Source organism: Ascaphus truei, chromosome 3 (assembly GCF_040206685.1).
Source record: "Ascaphus truei isolate aAscTru1 chromosome 3, aAscTru1.hap1, whole genome shotgun sequence".
Classification (NCBI taxonomy): domain Eukaryota; kingdom Metazoa; phylum Chordata; class Amphibia; order Anura; family Ascaphidae; genus Ascaphus; species Ascaphus truei.
Window position 1 is genome coordinate 132,103,171 of NC_134485.1, and position 25,196 is coordinate 132,128,366.

At 37.0% G+C, this 25,196-nt stretch overlaps 9 non-coding genes and 2 pseudogenes across 9 annotated transcripts; all 11 read left to right on the forward strand.

The window, feature by feature from the left end:
• Positions 1-8,029: 8,029 nt before the first annotated feature.
• Positions 8,030-8,246, forward strand: LOC142491736 (small nucleolar RNA U3). The gene has a single exon (XR_012800492.1). It is a non-coding gene; the product is annotated as a small nucleolar RNA U3 (small nucleolar RNA).
• Positions 8,247-9,099: 853 nt separating this feature from the next.
• LOC142491752 (small nucleolar RNA U3) lies at positions 9,100-9,316 on the forward strand. The gene has a single exon (XR_012800508.1). It is a non-coding gene; the product is annotated as a small nucleolar RNA U3 (small nucleolar RNA).
• An 864-nt stretch (positions 9,317-10,180) lies between these two features.
• LOC142491755 (small nucleolar RNA U3) lies at positions 10,181-10,411 on the forward strand (annotated as a pseudogene).
• An 856-nt stretch (positions 10,412-11,267) lies between these two features.
• LOC142491708 (small nucleolar RNA U3) lies at positions 11,268-11,484 on the forward strand. Its single transcript, XR_012800468.1, has one exon. It is a non-coding gene; the product is annotated as a small nucleolar RNA U3 (small nucleolar RNA).
• Positions 11,485-12,352: 868 nt separating this feature from the next.
• On the forward strand, positions 12,353-12,569 carry LOC142491709 (small nucleolar RNA U3). The gene has a single exon (XR_012800469.1). It is a non-coding gene; the product is annotated as a small nucleolar RNA U3 (small nucleolar RNA).
• Positions 12,570-13,437: 868 nt separating this feature from the next.
• On the forward strand, positions 13,438-13,654 carry LOC142491732 (small nucleolar RNA U3). Its single transcript, XR_012800490.1, has one exon. It is a non-coding gene; the product is annotated as a small nucleolar RNA U3 (small nucleolar RNA).
• An 856-nt stretch (positions 13,655-14,510) lies between these two features.
• Positions 14,511-14,727, forward strand: LOC142491710 (small nucleolar RNA U3). Its single transcript, XR_012800470.1, has one exon. It is a non-coding gene; the product is annotated as a small nucleolar RNA U3 (small nucleolar RNA).
• Positions 14,728-15,595: 868 nt separating this feature from the next.
• LOC142491733 (small nucleolar RNA U3) lies at positions 15,596-15,812 on the forward strand. The gene has a single exon (XR_012800491.1). It is a non-coding gene; the product is annotated as a small nucleolar RNA U3 (small nucleolar RNA).
• An 856-nt stretch (positions 15,813-16,668) lies between these two features.
• LOC142491744 (small nucleolar RNA U3) lies at positions 16,669-16,886 on the forward strand. The gene has a single exon (XR_012800500.1). It is a non-coding gene; the product is annotated as a small nucleolar RNA U3 (small nucleolar RNA).
• An 853-nt stretch (positions 16,887-17,739) lies between these two features.
• LOC142491725 (small nucleolar RNA U3) lies at positions 17,740-17,956 on the forward strand. The gene has a single exon (XR_012800483.1). It is a non-coding gene; the product is annotated as a small nucleolar RNA U3 (small nucleolar RNA).
• A 2,388-nt stretch (positions 17,957-20,344) lies between these two features.
• On the forward strand, positions 20,345-20,531 carry LOC142491757 (small nucleolar RNA U3; annotated as a pseudogene).
• The last annotated feature ends 4,665 nt before the right edge of the window (positions 20,532-25,196 follow it).

Here is a 25,196-nt window from a genome sequence, read left to right on the forward strand (position 1 = left end):
GAAATTACTTGAATAAAATTTAATTATTTTTCCGAGCTATTCCGGTCAAGATGGGCCATATTTTGTCCTATCAACGGTATTTACACCGATAGACCACTGTGAGTCTTACTACTGTACCCCAACATTGAGTGCTCGATATATGAGGGAGCCTTTTTTGATCCTTTTGGGATCTACTCTGTAATACAATTGACTTTTCCCTTAGAGCACCTGTTGCACAATATACATACGTATACATACATGGATGAGCGGTTTATTTGCCCTTTATAAATGTAAATGGTTTTGGAACAGCTAATGTTCATTATATAAACCAGCTCCCAATTCTCCAGAATATATAGTGAGAATCTTCTGATCCATATTGTGTGAGGTGTACACTAACTCTTGTGAGACACCATACACGATGACGAGTTTTTTGACAGATGACCATGACTTTGACGAGTGGATGAATGAAATGGCAAAAGAAACCTTTTCGGTTACATCCATACCTAGTGCAGAGACCCCAGTAGCAGATATCAAAAGTTTTTTTAGTGATTTAGAAAGAACTTACAGCTCAAGAACTAAAATTTGGTGGGAAGTGGTAAGTCTTGAAAACTATATTAAGACCAACTTGGTCCCAAGGGGCCTTAGAGTAAAGCTCCCACCCTCTCACCAAATAACTGATGCAACTTTTCACTCCAATTGGAATAAGATTTTACTCCAATGCTCAGCACAACTAATGGGCCTTTTGGTTGATTATGAAACAAAAAAACTAGACACAGTAAAGGCTGAAATTAAAGTCCTTTTGGCAGATGTGAATAAATGGAAACCTGATCCAACCTTTGAATCTTTGGAAAATAAACTAAAAACAAACATAGAAAAAATAAAAAAAGATATAAAAGACAGGAAACACAAAAAGTATATTCGTGATTACGAAGATTTCAAAGAAGGAAAATGTTTCCATTTCAAAAGCAGATATCGGTGCTACAACCCTTATCCCAAAACACAAGAATCTTCCACCGAATGGGAGGTCTCGGCTAGTGATACAGAAGTAGACACGGGTACACATATTTCCTATTCAGGATTTGAAATCCCCTTTCCCCTCCCCATAAGGACGGAGACTTTTTTAGAGAACCCGGGTCTTTTCCCTATACCAGCCACAAGAGGAAAACCAGGAGGGGAAAGGGAGGATTATTTACGGGACCGACAAAGGTGGGCTTACAAGGAACCTCCCAGGAGGGCCAGACGAATGAGGAGACACAGGTGATCAATTTGTCTACCAAAACCTTGACTAAAGACCACACTAACCTTCTATCTAAGGGTCTATCATTTTGCCCTACTAATCAATTAGACCACTTTGAATGTGTTAAGGATTTAAACCTTTTTTGTAGAAAGCTGTCACTGCACAAGTTTTTCAAAAAACGTAGACAGTGGAAAAGTGTAAATACACCAATGGAACTATTAAACACACAACAGTTAGACACCATTGACATCCTTGAACAACTCGAAGAAGAAAGTCTAAGACCACCTGGGGAAGGTCCCTTCACAGACCTTAAAAATAAATCCACTTTTGTACCTCCCTTTGACTGTAGTAACAATGTAGACGTCTTTAACAAACTTGTAACCCAAGATATACAAAGACTCCATAGTCACAAAAATAAGCAAAATTTGACCTATTCTGAGAGATTGGCCCTACGAGATTTGGAACAAGATAAAAATATAATCATCAAACCATCTGATAAAGGTGGAAATATTGTTATCTTGAACCAGGAAGACTATGTATAGGAATGTAAACGCCTACTATCTGATACGAACTGTTACTCCATCTTACAGACCAATCCAACTCTCACATACCTTAGACAATTAACAGACATACTCAATGAAGGACTGGAAGAAAAACTGATATCCCAAAAAGAGTACAAATTTATGCTAACAAAAAATCCTAAAGTGGCAACGTTTTACCATTTACCAAAGGTACACAAAAAGGTGAGACCACCTCCTGGAAGACCGATTGTGTCCGGCATAGGCAACCTGACTTCAAACACTAGTGTATATCTTGATCACTTTTTGCGACCGTTTGTAGAAACTCTGCCCTCATATGTCAGAGACGCAACAGATGTACTGAGAAAAATTGAGGATGTCAGTTTGGATATGAACACCATCATGGTAAGCTTAGATGTGGAAGGACTGTACTCAAGCATTCCACATGACTATGGTATAAGAGCAGTGGAACATTTCTTGAAAGCCAGAAGTACAGATTGCATATCTCATAATGCATTTGTCCTTAAACTGTTGGACTATGTTCTGACCCACAATTTCTTTCTGTTCAATAACATTCTTTATCATCAGATACAAGGAACAGCTATGGGGACCACCTGTGCTCCCACCTATGCCAATTTATACCTAGGCTGGTGGGAAGAAACAGTGGTCTTCATAGAAACACAAGAACGCTACACTGAATGTGTGGAATTGTGGGTCAGATACATTGACGACATTTTCCTTATCTGCAAAGGAACAGAAGATCTACTTTATGAATTCATCAATACACTTAATCAGAATCCTCATAATCTGAAGCTGACAGCACAAGTAGACAGACAGAGAATAGAATTCTTAGATCTCTACATTTCCAGATCAACAGAGGGGTACATAGAAACTACAATCTTCAGGAAACCCACAGCCACTAATAGTCTCTTAATGGCTAGCAGCCACCATCCTCAACACATTACCAACAATATACCAATAGGTCAATTTCTGAGATTACGTCGGAATTGCTCCACCACATCTGAGTTTACTAAACAGTCTAAGGAAATGTCTTTAAGATTTAAAATGAGAGGATACAGTAATAAATTAATCAAAAAGGCATACCACAGGGCCCTGACAGAACCGAGAGCAAAATTGCTGATTAATAAGAAGAGAGAATCGAAAGACGAAACCATTCGATTTATCTCAACTTATAACAGGCAATGGCGGGAGGTTAAGAACGTCCTCCACAAACACTGGCATATCCTCATGGAGGACACAGACTTACAAAAAATCCTCAAAGAATACCCTAACATAGGCTACAGACGTAGTCCTAATATGAAGGATAGATTAGTGCATAGTCACTTTTCACAAACTCACAAAAAAACCTGGTTGGGTACTAAACCCTGTGGATCTTATCCATGCTCCAGGTGCAAAGCATGCAGTAATATGCCAGTTACAAAACAGTTTTCTGACTCATCTAATACCAAGAATTTTCAGATAAAAGACTTCATCAATTGTCTCACTGTGGGCACAATATATCTGATGACCTGTGACTGTGGTCTCAAATATGTTGGAAAGACTCACAGACAACTAAAGACCAGAGTTTTGGAGCATGTGGGCAGTGTACGGAACTCTATAGATACACCGGTAGCCAGGCACATCATTAAACATCACAAAGGGGACTCGAGAGCCATGCACTTTTGCAGCATCGAGCATGTACCTAGGTACCCTAGAGGGGGTGATTGGGATAAACGACTGCTTCAAAAAGAGTGTCGTTGGATTTATCAACTTCAGACCCTCTCACCCCTTGGTCTTAATGAGGGTTTCATATATTCCTCCTTTATCTAGAGGGAAATCCTTTGATATACCACTAACAATGGGATATGCTATTATTCAACGGGTCTAATACATATATGCATGGAGCTTTGACATACAGATTTTTTACCGCTGGAATTAATGTTTCTTCATTTATTTTATATTAAACAATTGGGGATCCAGGTATATAGATATTAATACCCTCTGGACCTGTATTGACCATTATGGGCAGGTCACCTAGACATCCATCACTCCTACACAATTGATTTATAATGGATTACGTTTTATGAACATGACATAGTCATTCACAAGACACTGAGTTCTTATAAATTCATTTTTAGACACTAGTAACCACTAATTTGACCTGCACTTCCATTCCTACACGACACAGTTTTTCATTTTTAATTGTGTATTTTATTTTTATTATTTATTTTTATCCTTATAACTAAGTATAAACAAGTCACTATATCACCAATTTTATTTGATTATGTTGATGTGAAATATACCTTAAGTACCTTTGACCTGTATTGACCATTATGGGCAGGTCTCTATGATATTATTCACTCCTACAGTACACTCCACAGACTCCATTCCCTCCCCACTTTTATGTTTTATTTAATTCATTTTGGTATATATGTACACTAGAAACGACACAAGAAGTACGACACCATATTTATTTATTTATTTATTTTATTTATTCATACACAATCCACATTTCTGTTCGGCACATCCATACACACATATAATGGGAATAAACTATGAACACATTTAAATATCTACTATATTTCACTCTGATTGGCCGTTCCAATTTGATCGATCCACTCTATAAGGATAAGAAACATTACAGCATAGCATGATATAGTCGGGTGTCTCCTAGTGCATATATGTTTAAACCCTTGCATATAGATTGTTGTAACATTATGGCATTTTTGGCCTATTAAACTTACCTGCTCCATACCTCCACTTAGAAGCTATAAAGACAGCCCATGGTGCACCTCTAAGTACACCTGCCATCCACACAATGGCGAAGTATACTTTCTCTGACCCGATTGGATCTCGGGCAGTAATCACGCCCCCCTGACTAAGAGGGGCGGGACCTTTTTCCTATAAATATTCACCGGCATAGCTAGGAAACACACTCCTCACCTTGAAGAAGCATGTCAGTCTACGCGAAACGATCGTCGGGACGTGGTGACGTCATAGGCGACGTCATCTGAAGTGGCAGCGTCTGCGTTTTGAGACAGCAGCAGAGAGACTCCAGCCAGGCTTGTATTCAGACAGGATACATTCTGATTTGGATGCGATACGAAGTCATTTTTGCCCGCGGTGGGGGCGTCCTGCTTACTACTTACTACTACACTAGTAACAAGAGTATATACTACTATATTTTTCCTCCCTTTGGAGCGGAGCCCCTTGCACCCGCTGTATTATATCATAGACTGTGTGGCAGTTCGCATACCATTCCTGAGCCAGTGCATACACCTGATACACATTGTGTTTTATGCTATACACCTGAGCCGGTACATACACCTGATACACATTGTGTTTTGGATGCGATACTAAGTCATATTTTACCCGCGGTGGGGGTGTCCTGCTTTCCTGGGGAAGCATAAGTACTATATTAGTGACATAGTAGTATATACCACTGTATTCTCCCTTTGGAGCGGAGCCCCTTGCACCCGCTGTACTGCATCCTAGATTGTGTGACAGTTCGCATACCATTCCTGAGCCAGTGCATACACCTGACAACAAAGGTGTATATATTGCACCTCTGATACCACCTTACCTATAACTATATACATCGTGAATATTTCACTATATAGGCTTGAAGGGATACTTACCTGCTTGTCCAGGAATAATTATATTCCGCAATAAGACATCTGTGGAGAGCAACTAAATTTGTATATTACATTGATACTAATTGTTTGATTGATTGCTCACCTTACCACTTCCTAATGGGGTTTATTAATGTTTGAATGTTTTATATGTGTTTTTAACCTTACTAATTGAAATTACTTGAATAAAATTGTATTATTTTTCTGAGCTATTCGGTAAAGATGGGCCATATTTTGTCCTATCAACGGTATTTACACCGATAGACCACTGTGAGTCTTACTACTGTACCCCAACATTGAGTGCTCGATATATGAGGGAGCCTTTTTTGATCCTTTTGGGATCTACTCTGTAATACAATCATCTTATTTATACAATCCTTTTCCCACCATGCCTATTTTTCACCATCTCCCAAAGATCCACAAATCCAGTGTCAATCCTCTGGGTAGACCTATTATATCTAGCATTGGATCTTTGGGAGATGGTTTATCTAGGTACGTTGATTATTTTTTACAGACATTAGTGAAAGAGCTTCCCTCATACTTGAGGGACTCTTCAGATTTGCTTCTAGATATTCAAAACATCAATTGGTTATGCACGTTTATGTGGGTCACATCGGATGTGACCTCATTATACACTATAATTGATCACACTTTAGGCACTAAGGCTATCAGTCACTTTCTTAATCACTCTAATTTACACTTAGCACAGAGCACTTTTTGATTAGATTCAGTAATATTTTTGTTACAACATAATTATTTTATGTTTGATAAACAATATTATTTACAGTCACAAGGCACAGCAATGGGCACGTCATTCGCACCGTCATATGCGAACCTTTTTATGGGATTTTGGGAGACTACACACATTTTCGGTGATAATATTCCATTTAGAGAACATATTATTTTTTATCGCCGTTTTATAGATAATTTATTATTTATTTGGAATGGTGACACAGACACTCTTTACTCCTTTTTTGAATATCTGGAAGCAAATACCTACAACCTAAAGTTTACTCATGTATACCATGATACAAAAATAGATTATCTTGATTTGCATTTATATATAGACGTTGATCTTAGAATACAAACGAACGTCTATAGGAAAGCTAACTCTCGCAACTCCCTGCTCAGGTCTAACAGTGCTCATCCAAGACCTTTGATCCGAGGCATTCCTAAAGGACAATACTTGAGACTTAGGAGGATATGTTCAACAGAACAATCTTTCCTTATCCAGGCAAAAGAACTCAAACAAAGGTTCATGAATCGACGTTATAGAGAGAGGGACCTGGAGGTTGCATTTGAATATGCATTAAACGCAAATAGGAAAGAACTTCTATTAAAGAATAGAAACCGCATTAATAACAAGAATAAAGGTGGAGTTTATACTCAAAAAGATGCAACAGACCAGTTACCACTCTTTATAACAACATATTCGAAACAGGCGGAGCAAATCAGGTCTATTCTACTAAAACATTGGTCAATTTTAAAACTAGATAATGATCTCGAAACCTACACTACCGACACGTTTAAATCGAGCAGGGCTAGTTCCGCAAGCCGGGGGATGCCCCGGCTTGCTAGCCCCAGTCCCTCGGCGTGCCGCGCGTCACCGATGCGCGGTCACGCGTCATCGGGTGTCAGCGCCCCCTGCACGCGCGTCCAGGGCTCCCCGAGGGAGACCTGGTGTCCCGCGATGTGGGGGACGGCGGCAGGGGGTTCCGGGGGACCCGGCGGACCCGGCAGCGGTAGGGAGAGCGCCCCGATCGGAGGGCGCTCTTCCGCTGCTTTGGCGCGCGTCCGGCACCCTCCGGCGCGTGCCAGGATACTGCTGCGGCCGAGAACGGGCAAATGCTAGAATAAACTCGGCCGCAGCAGTACACAAAATCCAACCCTAGAATAGTTTTCAAAAAAGCCAAAACTATTGGGAATTTTGTATCCCCTAGTCTTTATTGTTCTACAAAGACAAACAAGAATAAAATGCCCAAAGGATTCCACAAATGTGGTAACTGCAGCTCATGTAAATATGCCACACCACTAAAGTCAATTAGGAATGTTTACACAAATCAAACTTATCACATTGAAACATTTTAGACATGTAATACCAACTTTGTGGTATACCTTTTGAGATGTGGTTGTGGGAGTGGATACATAGGCCGCACTGATAGGCCCTTGAAAGTTTGAATAACAACAATAAGGGACTACTCTAAACTATTTATGTTTTGTAGCTCAGCAGAGTGATTCATTTCCTGAATGTTAATTTAGTTCCAAAATATGTATTTCTTTTATACATACTACAATGTTTCGGTGTTTTCTTTCTTGCAGGCTAAGCAGAATGCATAGGTTTCTTCAGTCTCTAGTAACTTGCATCACTAACATTATTCACCATGTACATGCCACGCATTTCCAAAGTGCCAGAGAGGTAACTTCAGTCTTATTGGCTACTGGGCGAGACACATGCAAATTGCTAGGATAGTTTGCTTATAACTTCAATAAGAGCCTTAATAAAGACTTTGTGATAATATATTGGCATCACAATTATACTACCCTGTATTTGAGAAAGTTTCTCACCCTTTGAGCACCAGAATATTAACATTTTTGGAAAAACTTACTATAACTTGAAAGAGGGTCACGTACTGTATGCATTTTCTTTGCAGCATTAATTGGTTAAGACTATACTTTCAGGGATCATTTCTATAGTTCCAAACTGGAGAAATGTGCTCGAAAGTGTCCAAACTCACAACCCACGAGGAAGAGCTTCAGTGGTTTCTCCTGAGCGTGAAGTGAGCTTACAGTGTTGCTTTCATGCAGCTGCTGTTTGCTTTTGATGACTGTTCCTCTCTCCTGCAAAGGAGAGTTGGAGGGAGAGAACACAAGCTGAGTGGTTAGTTCTTTATTGCAAGTAAAAAACAGAAACCAAAAGAAGAGTAATGTTGTTGTTGTTGTTGATATGACTTTTCTATTAAGTCTAGAAATATTTTTAATACAGATGTATTTGTGAGCGCACATTCATTTTTAAACCTATTTTAAAGCACAATACTCACTCATTAGCTAAAATTAGCAACTGGGTGCAGTGAATTAACATATAGGAATATCAAATACAATTATTTGGATTTGCACACTGGATAAGGTGAAACAATGTGCCTTGTGTTTCTAATTGTAAACATGTATTTAATTCTATTCAAATCAGTACAATTTCTTGTTTTCTTACAGATATTTATTACTGTGTGCAGTATTAATACAGATCCTCAGACTTAACAACAATAAGGGACTACTGTAAACTATTTATGTTTTGTAGCTCAGCAGAGTGATTCATTTCCTGAATGTTAATTTAGTTCCAAAATATGTATTTCTTTTATACATACTACAATGTTTCAATGTTTTCTTTCTTGCAGGCTAAGCAGAATGCATAGGTTTCTTCAGTCTCTAGTAACTTGCATCACTAACATTATTCACCATGTACATGCCACGCATTTCCAAAGTGCCAGAGAGGTAACTTCAGTCTTATTGGCTACTGGGCGAGACACATGCAAATTGCTAGGATAGTTTGCTTATAACTTCAATAAGAGCCTTAATAAAGACTTTGTGATAATATATTGGCATCACAATTATACTACCCTGTATTTGAGAAAGTTTCTCACCCTTTGAGCACCAGAATATTAACATTTTTGGAAAAACTTACTATAACTTGAAAGAGGGTCACGTACTGTGTGCATTTTCTTTGCAGCATTAATTGGTTAAGACTATACTTTCAGGGATCATTTCTATAGTTCCAAACTGGAGAAATGTGCTCGAAAGTGTCCAAACTCACAACCCACGAGGAAGAGCTTCAGTGTTTTCTCCTGAGCGTGAAGTGAGCTTACAGTGTTGCTTTCATGCAGCTGCTGTTTGCTTTTTATGTCTGTTCCTCTCTCCTGCAAAGGAGATCTGGAGGGAGAGAACAGAAGCTGAGTGGTTAGTTCTTTATTGCAAGTAAAAAACAGAAACCAAAAGAAGAGTGTTGTTGTTGTTGTTGTTGTTGTTGATATGACTTTTCTATTAAGTCTAGAAATATTTTTAATACAGATGTATTTGTGAGCGCACATTCATTTTTAAACCTATTTTAAAGCACAATACTCACTCATTAGCTAAAATTAGCAACTGGGTGCAGTGAATTAACATATAGGAATATCAAATACAATTATTTGGATTTGCACACTGGATAAGGTGAAACAATGTGCCTTGTGTTTCTAATTGTAAACATGTATTTAATTCTATTCAAATCAGTACAATTTCTTGTTTTCTTACAGATATTTATTACTGTGTGCAGTATTAATACAGATCCTCAGACTTAACAACAATAAGGGACTACTCTAAACTATTTATGTTTTGTAGCTCAGCAGAGTGATTCATTTCCTGAATGTTAATTTAGTTCCAAAATATGTATTTCTTTTATACATACTACAATGTTTCGATGTTTTCTTTCTTGCAGGCTAAGCAGAATGCATACTGTAGGTTTCTTCAGTCTCTAGTAACTTGCATCACTAACATTATTCACCATGTACATGCCACGCATTTCCAAAGTGCCAGAGAGGTAACTTCAGTCTTATTGGCTACTGGGCGAGACACATGCAAATTGCTAGGATAGTTTGCTTATAACTTCAATAAGAGCCTTAATAAAGACTTTGTGATAATATATTGGCATCACAATTATACTACCCTGTATTTGAGAAAGTTTCTCACCCTTTGAGCACCAGAATATTAACATTTTTGGAAAAACTTACTATAACTTGAAAGAGGGTCACGTACTGTGTGCATTTTCTTTGCAGCATTAATTGGTTAAGACTATACTTTCAGGGATCATTTCTATAGTTCCAAACTGGAGAAATGTGCTCGAAAGTGTCCAAACTCACAACCCACAAGGAAGAGCTTCAGTGTTTTCTCCTGAGCGTGAAGTGAGCTTACAGTGTTGCTTTCATGCAGCTGCTTTCATGCAGCTGCTGTTTGCTTTTTATGTCTGTTCCTCTCTCCTGCAAAGGAGAGCTGGAGGGAGAGAACAGAAGCTGAGTGGTTAGTTCTTTATTGCAAGTAAAAAACAGAAACCAAAAGAAGAGTAATGTTGTTGTTGTTGTTGTTGATATGACTTTTCTATTAAGTCTAGAAATATTTTTAATACAGATGTATTTGTGAGCGCACATTCATTTTTAAACCTATTTTAAAGCACAATACTCACTCATTAGCTAAAATTAGCAACTGGGTGCAGTGAATTAACATATAGGAATATCAAATACAATTATTTGGATTTGCACACTGGATAAGGTGAAACAATGTGCCTTGCGTTTCTAATTGTAAACATGTATTTAATTCTATTCAAATCAGTACAATTTCTTGTTTTCTTACAGATATTTATTACTGTGTGCAGTATTAATACAGATCCTCAGACTTAACAACAATAAGGGACTACTGTAAACTATTTATGTTTTGTAGCTCAGCAGAGTGATTCATTTCCTGAATGTTAATTTAGTTCCAAAATATGTATTTCTTTTATACATACTACAATGTTTCGATGTTTTCTTTCTTGCAGGCTAAGCAAAATGCATAGGTTTCTTCAGTCTCTAGTAACTTGCATCACTAACATTATTCACCATGTACATGCCACGCATTTCCAAAGTGCCAGAGAGGTAACTTCAGTCTTATTGGCTACTGGGCGAGACACATGCAAATTGCTAGGATAGTTTGCTTATAACTTCAATAAGAGCCTTAATAAAGACTTTGTGATAATATATTGGCATCACAATTATACTACCCTGTATTTGAGAAAGTTTCTCACCCTTTGAGCACCAGAATATTAACATTTTTGGAAAAACTTACTATAACTTGAAAGAGGGTCACGTACTGTGTGCATTTTCTTTGCAGCATTAATTGGTTAAGACTATACTTTCAGGGATCATTTCTATAGTTCCAAACTGGAGAAATGTGCTCGAAAGTGTCCAAACTCACAACCCACGAGGAAGAGCTTCAGTGTTTTCTCCTGAGCGTGAAGTGAGCTTACAGTGTTGCTTTCATGCAGCTGCTGTTTGCTTTTGATGACTGTTCCTCTCTCCTGCAAAGGAGAGTTGGAGGGAGAGAACACAAGCTGAGTGGTTAGTTCTTTATTGCAAGTAAAAAACAGAAACCAAAAGAAGAGTAATGTTGTTGTTGTTGTTGTTGTTGATGTTGTTGATATGACTTTTCTATTAAGTCTAGAAATATTTTTAATACAGATGTATTTGTGAGCGCACATTCATTTTTAAACCTATTTTAAAGCACAATACTCACTCATTAGCTAAAATTAGCAACTGGGTGCAGTGAATTAACATATAGGAATATCAAATACAATTATTTGGATTTGCACACTGGATAAGGTGAAACAATGTGCCTTGTGTTTCTAATTGTAAACATGTATTTAATTCTATTCAAATCAGTACAATTTCTTGTTTTCTTACAGATATTTATTACTGTGTGCAGTATTAATACAGATCCTCAGACTTAACAACAATAAGGGACTACTGTAAACTATTTATGTTTTGTAGCTCAGCAGAGTGATTCATTTCCTGAATGTTAATTTAGTTCCAAAATATGTATTTCTTTTATACATACTACAATGTTTCGATGTTTTCTTTCTTGCAGGCTAAGCAGAATGCATAGGTTTCTTCAGTCTCTAGTAACTTGCATCACTAACATTATTCACCATGTACATGCCACGCATTTCCAAAGTGCCAGAGAGGTAACTTCAGTCTTATTGGCTACTGGGCGAGACACATGCAAATTGCTAGGATAGTTTGCTTATAACTTCAATAAGAGCCTTAATAAAGACTTTGTGATAATATATTGGCATCACAATTATACTACCCTGTATTTGAGAAAGTTTCTCACCCTTTGAGCACCAGAATATTAACATTTTTGGAAAAACTTACTATAACTTGAAAGAGGGTCACGTACTGTGTGCATTTTCTTTGCAGCATTAATTGGTTAAGACTATACTTTCAGGGATCATTTCTATAGTTCCAAACTGGAGAAATGTGCTCGAAAGTGTCCAAACTCACAACCCACGAGGAAGAGCTTCAGTGTTTTCTCCTGAGCGTGAAGTGAGCTTACAGTGTTGCTTTCATGCAGCTGCTGTTTGCTTTTGATGACTGTTCCTCTCTCCTGCAAAGGAGAGTTGGAGGGAGAGAACACAAGCTGAGTGGTTAGTTCTTTATTGCAAGTAAAAAACAGAAACCAAAAGAAGAGTAATGTTGTTGTTGTTGTTGTTGTTGATGTTGTTGATATGACTTTTCTATTAAGTCTAGAAATATTTTTAATACAGATGTATTTGTGAGCGCACATTCATTTTTAAACCTATTTTAAAGCACAATACTCACTCATTAGCTAAAATTAGCAACTGGGTGCAGTGAATTAACATATAGGAATATCAAATACAATTATTTGGATTTGCACACTGGATAAGGTGAAACAATGTGCCTTGTGTTTCTAATTGTAAACATGTATTTAATTCTATTCAAATCAGTACAATTTCTTGTTTTCTTACAGATATTTATTACTGTGTGCAGTATTAATACAGATCCTCAGACTTAACAACAATAAGGGACTACTCTAAACTATTTATGTTTTGTAGCTCAGCAGAGTGATTCATTTCCTGAATGTTAATTTAGTTCCAAAATATGTATTTCTTTTATACATACTACAATGTTTCGATGTTTTCTTTCTTGCAGGCTAAGCAGAATGCATAGGTTTCTTCAGTCTCTAGTAACTTGCATCACTAACATTATTCACCATGTACATGCCACGCATTTCCAAAGTGCCAGAGAGGTAACTTCAGTCTTATTGGCTACTGGGCGAGACACATGCAAATTGCTAGGATAGTTTGCTTATAACTTCAATAAGAGCCTTAATAAAGACTTTGTGATAATATATTGGCATCACAATTATACTACCCTGTATTTGAGAAAGTTTCTCACCCTTTGAGCACCAGAATATTAACATTTTTGGAAAAACTTACTATAACTTGAAAGAGGGTCACGTACTGTGTGCATTTTCTTTGCAGCATTAATTGGTTAAGACTATACTTTCAGGGATCATTTCTATAGTTCCAAACTGGAGAAATGTGCTTGAAAGTGTCCAAACTCACAACCCATGAGGAAGAGCTTCAGTGTTTTCTCCTGAGCGTGAAGTGAGCTTACAGTGTTGCTTTCATGCAGCTGCTGTTTGCTTTTGATGACTGTTCCTCTCTCCTGCAAAGGAGAGTTGGAGGGAGAGAACACAAGCTGAGTGGTTAGTTCTTTATTGCAAGTAAAAAACAGAAACCAAAAGAAGGTTGTTGTTGTTGTTGCTGCTGTTGATATGACTTTTCTATTAAGTCTAGAAATATTTTTAATACAGATGTATTTGTGAGCGCACATTCATTTTTAAACCTATTTTAAAGCACAATACTCACTCATTAGCTAAAATTAGCAACTGGGTGCAGTGAATTAACATATAGGAATATCAAATACAATTATTTGGATTTGCACACTGGATAAGGTGAAACAATGTGCCTTGTGTTTCTAATTGTAAACATGTATTTAATTCTATTCAAATCAGTACAATTTCTTGTTTTCTTACAGATATTTATTACTGTGTGCAGTATTAATACAGATCCTCAGACTTAACAACAATAAGGGACTACTGTAAACTATTTATGTTTTGTAGCTCAGCAGAGTGATTCATTTCCTGAATGTTAATTTAGTTCCAAAATATGTATTTCTTTTATACATACTACAATGTTTCGATGTTTTCTTTCTTGCAGGCTAAGCAGAATGCATAGGTTTCTTCAGTCTCTAGTAACTTGCATCACTAACATTATTCACCATGTACATGCCACGCATTTCCAAAGTGCCAGAGAGGTAACTTCAGTCTTATTGGCTACTGGGCGAGACACATGCAAATTGCTAGGATAGTTTGCTTATAACTTCAATAAGAGCCTTAATAAAGACTTTGTGATAATATATTGGCATCACAATTATACTACCCTGTATTTGAGAAAGTTTCTCACCCTTTGAGCACCAGAATATTAAAATTTTTGGAAAAACTTACTATAACTTGAAAGAGGGTCACGTACTGTGTGCATTTTCTTTGCAGCATTAATTGGTTAAGACTATACTTTCAGGGATCATTTCTATAGTTCCAAACTGGAGAAATGTGCTCGAAAGTGTCCAAACTCACAACCCACGAGGAAGAGCTTCAGTGTTTTCTCCTGAGCGTGAAGTGAGCTTACAGTGTTGCTTTCATGCAGCTGCTGTTTGCTTTTGATGACTGTTCCTCTCTCCTGCAAAGGAGAGTTGGAGGGAGAGAACACAAGCTGAGTGGTTAGTTCTTTATTGCAAGTAAAAAACAGAAACCAAAAGAAGAGTAATGTTGTTGTTGTTGTTGTTGTTGATGTTGTTGATATGACTTTTCTATTAAGTCTAGAAATATTTTTAATACAGATGTATTTGTGAGCGCACATTCATTTTTAAACCTATTTTAAAGCACAATACTCACTCATTAGCTAAAATTAGCAACTGGGTGCAGTGAATTAACATATAGGAATATCAAATACAATTATTTGGATTTGCACACTGGATAAGGTGAAACAATGTGCCTTGTGTTTCTAATTGTAAACATGTATTTAATTCTATTCAAATCAGTACAATTTCTTGTTTTCTTACAGATATTTATTACTGTGTGCAGTATTAATACAGATCCTCAGACTTAACAACAATAAGGGACTACTCTAAACTATTTATGTTTTGTAGCTCAGCAGAGTGATTCATTTCCTGAATGTTAATTTAGTTCCAAAATATGTATTTCTTTTATACATACTACAATGTTTCGATGTTTTCTTTCTTGCAGGCTAAGCAGAATGCATAGGTTTCTTCAGTCTCTAGTAACTTGCATCACTAACATTATTCACCATGTACATGCCACGCATTTCCAAAGTGCCAGAGAGGTAACTTCAGTCTTATTGGCTACTGGGCGAGACACATGCAAATTGCTAGGATAGTTTGCTTATAACTTCAATAAGAGCCTTAATAAAGACTTTGTGATAATATATTGGCATCACAATTATACTACCCTGTATTTGAGAAAGTTTCTCACCCTTTGAGCACCAGAATATTAACATTTTTGGAAAAACTTACTATAACTTGAAAGAGGGTCACGTACTGTGTGCATTTTCTTTGCAGCATTAATTGGTTAAGACTATACTTTCAGGGATCATTTCTATAGTTCCAAACTGGAGAAATGTGCTTGAAAGTGTCCAAACTCACAACCCATGAGGAAGAGCTTCAGTGTTTTCTCCTGAGCGTGAAGTGAGCTTACAGTGTTGCTTTCATGCAGCTGCTGTTTGCTTTTGATGACTGTTCCTCTCTCCTGCAAAGGAGAGTTGGAGGGAGAGAACACAAGCTGAGTGGTTAGTTCTTTATTGCAAGTAAAAAACAGAAACCAAAAGAAGGTTGTTGTTGTTGTTGCTGCTGTTGATATGACTTTTCTATTAAGTCTAGAAATATTTTTAATACAGATGTATTTGTGAGCGCACATTCATTTTTAAACCTATTTTAAAGCACAATACTCACTCATTAGCTAAAATTAGCAACTGGGTGCAGTGAATTAACATATAGGAATATCAAATACAATTATTTGGATTTGCACACTGGATAAGGTGAAACAATGTGCCTTGTGTTTCTAATTGTAAACATGTATTTAATTCCATTCAAATCAGTACAATTTCTTGTTTTCTTACAGATATTTATTACTGTGTGCAGTATTAATACAGATCCTCAGACTTAACAACAATAAGGGACTACTGTAAACTATTTATGTTTTGTAGCTCAGCAGAGTGATTCATTTCCTGAATGTTAATTTAGTTCCAAAATATGTATTTCTTTTATACATACTACAATGTTTCGATGTTTTCTTTCTTGCAGGCTAAGCAGAATGCATAGGTTTCTTCAGTCTCTAGTAACTTGCATCACTAACATTATTCACCATGTACATGCCACGCATTTCCAAAGTGCCAGAGAGGTAACTTCAGTCTTATTGGCTACTGGGCGAGACACATGCAAATTGCTAGGATAGTTTGCTTATAACTTCAATAAGAGCCTTAATAAAGACTTTGTGATAATATATTGGCATCACAATTATACTACCCTGTATTTGAGAAAGTTTCTCACCCTTTGAGCACCAGAATATTAACATTTTTGGAAAAACTTACTATAACTTGAAAGAGGGTCACGTACTGTGTGCATTTTCTTTGCAGCATTAATTGGTTAAGACTATACTTTCAGGGATCATTTCTATAGTTCCAAACTGGAGAAATGTGCTTGAAAGTGTCCAAACTCACAACCCATGAGGAAGAGCTTCAGTGTTTTCTCCTGAGCGTGAAGTGAGCTTACAGTGTTGCTTTCAATGCAGCTGCTGTTTGCTTTTGATGACTGTTCCTCTCTCCTGCAACGGAGAGTTGGAGGGAGAGAACACAAGCTGAGTGGTTAGTTCTTTATTGCAAGTAAAAAACAGAAACCAAAAGAAGGTTGTTGTTGTTGTTGCTGTTGATATGACTTTTCTATTAAGTCTAGAAATATTTTTAATACAGATGTATTTGTGAGCGCACATTCATTTTTAAACCTATTTTAAAGCACAATACTCACTCATTAGCTAAAATTAGCAACTGGGTGCAGTGAATTAACATATAGGAATATCAAATACAATTATTTGGATTTGCACACTGGATAAGGTGAAACAATGTGCCTTGTGTTTCTAATTGTAAACATGTATTTAATTCCATTCAAATCAGTACAATTTCTTGTTTTCTTACAGATATTTATTACTGTGTGCAGTATTAATACAGATCCTCAGACTTAACAACAATAAGGGACTACTGTAAACTATTTATGTTTTGTAGCTCAGCAGAGTGATTCATTTCCTGAATGTTAATTTAGTTCCAAAATATGTATTTCTTTTATACATACTACAATGTTTCGATGTTTTCTTTCTTGCAGGCTAAGCAGAATGCATAGGTTTCTTCAGTCTCTAGTAACTTGCATCACTAACATTATTCACCATGTACATGCCACGCATTTCCAAAGTGCCAGAGAGGTAACTTCAGTCTTATTGGCTACTGGGCGAGACACATGCAAATTGCTAGGATAGTTTGCTTATAACTTCAATAAGAGCCTTAATAAAGAATTTGTGATAATATATTGGCATCACAATTATACTACCCTGTATTTGAGAAAGTTTCTCACCCTTTGAGCACCAGAATATTAACATTTTTGGAAAAACTTACTATAACTTGAAAGAGGGTCACGTACTGTGTGCATTTTCTTTGCAGCATTAATTGGTTAAGACTATACTTTCAGGGATCATTTCTATAGTTCCAAACTGGAGAAATGTGCTCGAAAGGGTCCAAACTCACAACCCACGAGGAAGAGCTTCAGTGTTTTCTCCTGAGCGTGAAGTGAGCTTACAGTGTTGCTTTCACGCAGCTGCTGTTTGCTTTTGATGACTGTTCCTCTCTCCTGCAAAGGAGAGTTGGAGGGAGAGAACACAAGCTGAGTGGTTAGTTCTTTATTGCAAGTAAAAAACAGAAAACAAAAGAAGAGTAATGTTGTTGTTGTTGTTGTTGTTGATATGACTTTTCTATTAAGTCTAGAACTATTTTTAATACAGATGTATTTCTGAGCGCACATTCATTTTTAAACCTATTTTAAAGCACAATACTCACTCATTAGCTAAAATTAGCAACTGGGTGCAGTGAATTAACATATAGGAATATCAAATACAATTATTTGGATTTGCACACTGGATAAGGTGAAACAATGTGCCTTGTGTTTCTAATTGTAAACATGTATTTAATTCTATTCAAATCAGTACAATTTCTTGTTTTCTTACAGATATTTATTACTGTGTGCAGTATTAATACAGATCCTCAGACTTAACAACAATAAGGGACTACTCTAAACTATTTATGTTTTGTAGCTCAGCAGAGTGATTTATTTCCTGAATGTTAATTTAGTTCCAAAATATGTATTTCTTTTATACATACTACAATGTTTCGATGTTTTCTTTCTTGCAGGCTAAGCAGAATGCATAGGTTTCTTCAGTCTCTAGTAACTTGCATCACTAACATTATTCACCATGTACATGCCACGCATTTCCAAAGTGCCAGAGAGGTAACTTCAGTCTTATTGGCTACTGGGCGAGACACATGCAAATTGCTAGGATAGTTTGCTTATAACTTCAATAAGAATCAGAAAAGGGGGGGGGGGAAAACACAAAATGAGTGTGTCTCCTAAAGAATTCACTATACTGCACTCCTACTTAATATAAAATTTAACTTTTAATATAATTACATAAAACATAAATTACCAAATCGTTGTGTATTGTGCATTAAAAATAAATTAAATTATCAAAACAAGCGTATGTGTCAGTGATTGTACGTTGGAATAATCTCAAACAACAATTATATTAGAGATAGCAGGGCACAAAACGCTAATAGTCAGGGTAAAAAACCCCCTCTGGGACACCTATGAGAACAAATACATATGTGTATATGTATAGATGTAACTAATAAACTCAGTGAATGATAGTATCACAAGACAGCTACCTGCTTGAACTAATAAATCACAGAGCACTAAGGGATGATAATATAAGGATGTATAACCATCCACTTAATATAGAAGTGCTGCTAATAGTGTGATAATGGAGGATGAATGATTCATAGCGTAGTGAAGCAATTGTTCACAGCATCATAGTCAATGAATCATTATATAGCTCACTCCAAATGAACATGTCACATATAAAGCAGGAGGTATGTACACTGAGTATTAGTAAAATGACCAATTTAAATCTACATAGATAGAGCCAGAAGACTACAAAGCACTACATAAAAGCAGCTCCAAGTAGGAGACTGACAACATTGCGCGTCCAACGCGCGTTTCCCTCCAGCAAAGGAGCTTCCTCAGGGACAAATTTGAAAATTTGTTGTCAGTCTCCTACTTGGAGCTGCTTTTATGTAGTGCTTTGTAGTCTTCTGGCTCTATCTATGTAGATTTAAATTGGTCATTTTACTAATACTCAGTGTACATACCTCCTGCTTTATATGTGACATGTTCATTTGGAGTGAGCTATATAATGATTCATTGACTATGATGCTGTGAACAATTGCTTCACTACGCTATGAATCATTCATCCTCCATTATCACACTATTAGCAGCACTTCTATATTAAGTGGATGGTTATACATCCTTATATTATCATCCCTTAGTGCTCTGTGATTTATTAGTTCAAGCAGGTAGCTGTCTTGTGATACTATCATTCACTGAGTTTATTAGTTACATCTATACATATACACATATGTATTTGTTCTCATAGGTGTCCCAGAGGGGGTTTTTTACCCTGACTATTAGCGTTTTGTGCCCTGCTATCTCTAATATAATTGTTGTTTGAGATTATTCCAACGTACAATCACTGACACATACGCTTGTTTTGATAATTTAATTTATTTTTAATGCACAATACACAACGATTTGGTAATTTATGTTTTATGTAATTATATTAAAAGTTAAATTTTATATTAAGTAGGAGTGCAGTATAGTGAATTCTTTAGGAGACACACTCATTTTGTGTTTTCCCCCCCCCCCTTTTCTGATTCACTTTTCAGTTCACAGTTTGCACCCACTTCTTCAATTACCACATATTTATTCATTACTTTGCTTCAATTGGTGTGGTCTTGTGATCACTCCCTAACCCTAGTGTTTTCTCTAACTTCAATAAGAGCCTTAATAAAGACTTTGTGTTAATATATTGGCATCACAATTATACTACCCTGTATTTGAGAAAGTTTCTCACCCTTTGAGCACCAGAATATTAACATTTTTGGAAAAACTTACTATAACTTGAAAGAGGGTCACGTACTGTGTGCATTTTCTTTGCAGCATTAATTGGTTAAGACTATACTTTCAGGGATCATTTCTATAGTTCCAAACTGGAGAAATGTGCTTGAAAGTGTCCAAACTCACAACCCACGAGGAAGAGCTTCAGTGTTTTCTCCTGAGCGTGAAGTGAGCTTACAGTGTTGCTTTTGACAAAGTGAGAATTTGACGTAAGGGGAGGGTCTGACATAACAGCACTGGGATCTATGCAACCATTTTAAGTCAGCATCCATCTTAGGTTTTGTCTGAGTGAACGGGTTATGAGATGGACGTTTTTGAATGAGGTTTTTGCTTTCAACTTTCAAGTGAGAATAAACCAAGCAGCTAACTGAAAAACCTTGAGCAAAGTGCCAATGTTATGAAAAAGGCCAGACTGATTGGGATGGTTTCTGTATGTAGAGAAAAGGTCACCAGCTTAATAAAGTATTATTGCTGAATCATCTCATTTAGACACCCCATAATGTCATCAACTCAATGTATTCGTGTGCATAATTTGTTTACCTTTTACGCTTACGTAGTGACGACACGCAACCTTGTAGAGGGGGCGTGGGTTTAGTATTTTGTGTATAAATAATGCCTGTATGCTACCATGTCTTTGGGAGAGTTTTTATTTTGAAACCCTCCTCTGAGTGTGCACCGCACAAGCATTAAACTTATTTGTCTATTCTGCAAAACATACCTCAGACTTGTGTTTTGTTATTCACAGCTTTTAATAGTATGGCGCTCCGAATAGAAACCCAAAAAACACCGGAAGCTGAGCACCTGAAAAAACCACTCCTCGGTCACTCAAATCTGAGCGCTCATAAGAATCAAGGTAAAAGGCACCTTTTGAGGAAAGCCTGAGTTTAAAAAGTTGTTTTGAGTGATGTGTAGAGAGATGTGTTTTGAAGGGTGTCTCAATCTGTGTTGACGGGTTAACCTAGCAGTGTCAAATAAGTTTATTTGTCTGTTCCTGTATCCATTTTAAAGTGTTATAGATGTTAAGTTTTATTGGGATTAAGGTGAGAATCCCGTTACATTTTTTGGTGTTTTGGTGATGAAGGTGAGTGTTTGTATGCTTTAGGGATTGTTTTTCAGACTGTCCTGGGTTGTGATAAATATTTTTGTTGTCTGAGCAGGAAGGGTCCCTGATTGTACATTTGCTCTGTCTTGTCATTAACATACCATGTGAGTTTATTTATGGATATCTGTTTAGAAGGTCTTATCTGTATCCATGTTATAGAAGAATAAGGTTTATCAGGGCTGGGTTGGACCCGCTGAAGTAATTCAAGTGTTTTCTTGGGTATAGTTATGGTGAAAAAAATCAGAACAATAACATGCCAAAAGAGTTGTACGTGATCAGCTTGCGCTGATTATTGTATCAGAAGTATTGTACAGGACAATTAAATTTGATTTCTGTAACCGAAGAAGTATTGTACAGGTCAATTAAATTTGATTACTGTAACAGGAGAATAATGGGAAACCAAAGTTCTCAAAATTTGCCGTTAGAGGTTGTGTGTCTGCAGACAAAAATAATAAAGAATGGATACAGAGAACAAGAAGAGACAATATAAATATGTTTTGTTGGCCAATGAAAATATACATGCAAGTTCAAATGAAAATACACATGCAAGTCCCAGTGAAAAACATGCCACCCCAATGAAAAAAGTTTGTTTGCAATAAATTACTATAGAAGGAAGAGTGAAACTATGAGTAGCCGCACCGGTTTTCTTATTCGTAAGAATGCGAACGCAAGGGCTCATAGTGGAACCTTCTAACTTTCAGTGATCCCTGTGTGTCTGTGGTAGTATAAATCTTTGGATTTTATGAGGTTTTTGTGGCAAAAGTCAAGCATGGCAGGCCCGGCTGACCTGATACTGCAGAAATCAGTTGTGAACGTATAAGCTTTTCCTTCCATTTCCCCACATGCAATAAGTGGTTATAAATCATTTCCTGATATAAACTCAAGTTTCGGTGCCGGCAAGTAAAACTGTTGCGCCCTTAATGGAGAGTGGTTAGATGGATTTGATACCCTAATGAATTTTTCCTGAATGATTACCTGTGTGAAAGATAAACCATGCTAAGTATCACGTGTGCACAAATCACCATCCAGAAACTTGCAAGTACGTACGAAAACAGGAATATTTTTTGCTCACAATGAAATCAAATGTCTGCAAGAAAGAGAATCAAAATCGCAGCAGCACAGAGCGTGCCCCCACTTTTTTCTCCAGCGCGAGGAATGTGCTAAGATACGAAAGTTAACTCAAAAAGCTCCGGAGCATCAGAGAAGTTTTAAAGTCAGGTTATTTATGAGAATAAAGAAAGAGAAGAGAACTTTTATTAATAGTTGCAGGGTGAAATTGTTGGGTAATAGGGGAGAAAGGGTTTTCTTTTATTTGTTTGTTATTTTTGTGATGTTGTGTGGCTGTGTATGAGAGAAGTTTTTTGTATTGTGTGTGTTCTGTATTGTGTGTAACCAGTAAAAACACATTTCAATTTTATTTCTAGAGGATTAAGATGTTTGGGAATATTTTGTGTTTAAAAATGTGGGTAAAAGATCATAAGCATTGTTTGAAGTATATATTGTATTGTATGTTTTCATGTATATAACGCCATTAATATGCACAGCGCTTCACAGAAGTGGTGCACGTCGTAATCATATAGTTAGCAAATGGTAAAGGTAAGAGGTCATGAAATAAGTGATCCAGACATAAAAGTAACATTAAGGAAGAGAAGTCCCTGCTCTGAGGAACTTACAATCTAATTGGTAGGTAGGGAGAGCGTACAGAAGCAGTAGGCTTTGATTAGAAGCCAGGAGAGGAATTTCAGGAGGGGAAATGCAGAATCAGAGTTTTAAGAGTAGAGTGAATCTGGCAGCAGCGTTTGGGAGAGATAGTAGGGAAGACAGGTGAAAGTCAGGAAGCTGGGATAGCAGGGGATTACAGTTATCAAGAGGGGAGAGAATGAGGATCTGAATCAGAGTTTTAATAGTTGAGCAACAGAGGAACAGGTGTATCTTTGTGATATTGTGGAGGAAAAAGTGACAGTTATAGAAATGTTTTGAATGAAAGAGGAGAATATGAGAGAGGAGTTGAGGGAATGACCCCTAAGCAGCGTGCTTAGAGCTTCTGCATGGAAGATTCAAGAGTAATGTGAAACTAGATAATAGGGTCAGGTTTGGGAGGAAGTATGAGGAACTTTGTTTTTGCTATGTTAAGTTTAAGGCAAAAGAGGGTCTTCCAGGATGAGATAACAGAGGGACATTCAGAAACGTAGGTTTGTATGGCAGGTGTAAGGTCAGGGGTTGAAAAGTAAATGAGGGTGTTGTCAGCATAGTGGTGATATTTAAACCCAAGAGATGTTATTAGGTCAATTACAGAGAGTGTGTACAGAGAAAAGAGAAGAGTGTGGGCCACAGAGGCAAATGCTGCAGAGAGTAATAGGAGCAGAGTGTAATGACCTCTGTCTGGGGCAGCATATAGGTAATCAGTTATTTTAGTTAGAATTGTCTCCGTGGAGGGAGCAGTGCAGAAGTCAGATTGTAGAGGGTTAAGGAGAGAATGGGTGTTGAGAAAATGGAGCAAGCAAGAGGATACAAAACAAGTTCAGTAGTTAGAAAGACAGGTAAGGTCAAGCTTGCTATTTTTGAGTCATGGTATAACTATTACATGTTTTAAGGAGAATGGAAATGTAGCAGATTAGAGGGAGAAGAGGAGATTAACAGTGATGGTGACACTCTTTTGAGACAGTGGAAAAAGAGTCAAGGAAAGCAGGAAGAGAGTAGGAAGCAAAAGTAGGATAGGAGGAAAAAGAGGGAATGTTCTGGTGTATGAATTCAACCTCTTTCTTAAAATAGTCAGAAAAGTCCTGAGGTGAGATGAAGGAAGAATTAGTGAGGGTTAGACTTGTGAGTGTTGATTAATGGAGAGAAATAGGTTTGTGTAGCTTGAGAAAGGACAGAATTGCAACAGGATAGCATAAATTTGTAGTGAATGAAGTCAGTGAAACTATGAAAGTTCAAAACAGAAAGCATTAAAAAGAACTGAGTGGAGGGAAATAGCATGAGTGTGTGGAGTTATTTGTGTGTTAAGAAGTTATATAAACCTTAGCTATATAAAAGCCTGTGGGTTAATTTTTAAAAGGCCATAAAAAATGTAGTTCTTAGGGCTCTGGACAAAGCTCCATGTATTTAAACTTTAAGCAAAAGTTCCAATCCAATAATTATTATTTTTCAGGAAGAAGCCGTGGTGTACCTTTATCTTATCTTTTCAGGGTCAATTGGCGAAACGCCCAGAAACAAAATGGCTCTTTGCCCGGAAACAAGTCTTATAGAAAATATTTTTTCTTTAGTCAGATGAATATGCAGAGTGTCTTTAAAATTATAAAGCTGACCGTGTGCTCAGCACTGTGCAAAGAGATTATATAAAGCAAGACATTAGTGTGAAGTCTTATACAAAATCATTTGTCTATTAACTGAATGTGATGTATTTTATAACGAATTAACCATTTATTTTTTCCAAAGGTGTCCGTAAGCAGTGGTTAATGTAAAAATTGCTGTGTAATCTAGAATGGGTTTACCAGGAAGGGGTGAATTTGGGAGTCACCTCTCATTTGTGGGTGTGTCTTGTGCATAGGGTTAAATACAGGGGATACATAGTTGCAAAAGCAGTTACATAAGTGAATAAGGTATGCATTATGTAGAAGGCATTTCAATTTTTTAACAGAATCATTACAGTGAAGTGTTTGGGGTAAAAGCCAGATAGGGAGTGGCTAGGAAATTTGTATGGGTAAAATAATGGTTTAATTGGGAGGGAATATTTTTCCATAACAGTGGATAGTATTGGGAGAAGAGAGATTGGCCTGTAGTTTGAGACAGTGTTTTTTGTCC